The following is a 733-nucleotide window of genomic DNA, read 5'->3' as shown; positions in this document are numbered from 1 at the left end:
TCGAGCTCGGGAAAGACTAAAAATTCACCCTAAAGCATGGCAGCAACGGCGTCGTTTGAACGGGCGCGACTACGTTTGTTCACAGTCGCTGCCCCGATCAGCTGGGCGGAGGTGACTGGGTGTTATTACGAGTGTGCCGAGGAATCACAGCCATGCTAAAATAAACGAGAGAGTTTTAAGCGGAACGGAGACAGATTTCTACGGCGCTTTCTGGGACGAGGATAAGGATAAAGGTCTCGAATATTTTTCTTGTGGGATCCGCCCAAGTAAGTAGCTCTTCGCCTTTTGTCAGTCGTGTACCCAAATCTTTGTAAGACTGTCTGTACTGATAACTTCAAAGAAACAGAACATGGGATCTTATGTTTAAAACAGAGAGAATTCACAAAATCCCTTCCCTCCCTGATCATTTTCCTTTTAAAATAGAAACATTAATGCAAGTTGAATATAATTCAGATATTCCCTCCCTCTATGTTTTTTCCCTTTAAAAGCAAACAGTAACTTCACTTCTTGTTTACTCTCCATTTTACAAACGGTGTTCTTGATTACTGTTACATGGAAGAAAAATTCATACATTACCCTCTACTATCAAGTTCACCAATAATATTCTTACTTTTTTTTTTTTTTATCATCCGTCGCCAATTTCGACTCATATACCTTGTACCGTCACGAAGGAAAATCAAGCGATGTATATTTCGTTATCATTAATGTCACCATTTGAATTTTGATAAGTAAA

General features: G+C 39.4%; 1 protein-coding gene across 1 annotated transcript in view; it reads left to right on the top strand.

Moving 5' to 3' along the window:
* The first annotated feature begins 65 nt into the window (after nt 1–65).
* Nucleotides 66–733, top strand: part of LOC119582274 (solute carrier family 22 member 2-like) — an 11,797-nt gene continuing 11,129 nt past the window's right edge. Inside the window, exon 1 of the mRNA XM_037930493.1 lies at nt 66–266. The gene's annotated coding sequence lies outside the window, so the exon portion shown is untranslated. The remainder of the gene's footprint in view (nt 267–733) is intronic.

This window comes from Penaeus monodon, chromosome 15, assembly GCF_015228065.2.
Source record: "Penaeus monodon isolate SGIC_2016 chromosome 15, NSTDA_Pmon_1, whole genome shotgun sequence".
NCBI classification, from domain to species: domain Eukaryota; kingdom Metazoa; phylum Arthropoda; class Malacostraca; order Decapoda; family Penaeidae; genus Penaeus; species Penaeus monodon.
The sequence above is the reverse complement of the archived record's forward strand: the minus strand, read 5'-3'. Positions and strand labels throughout refer to the sequence as shown.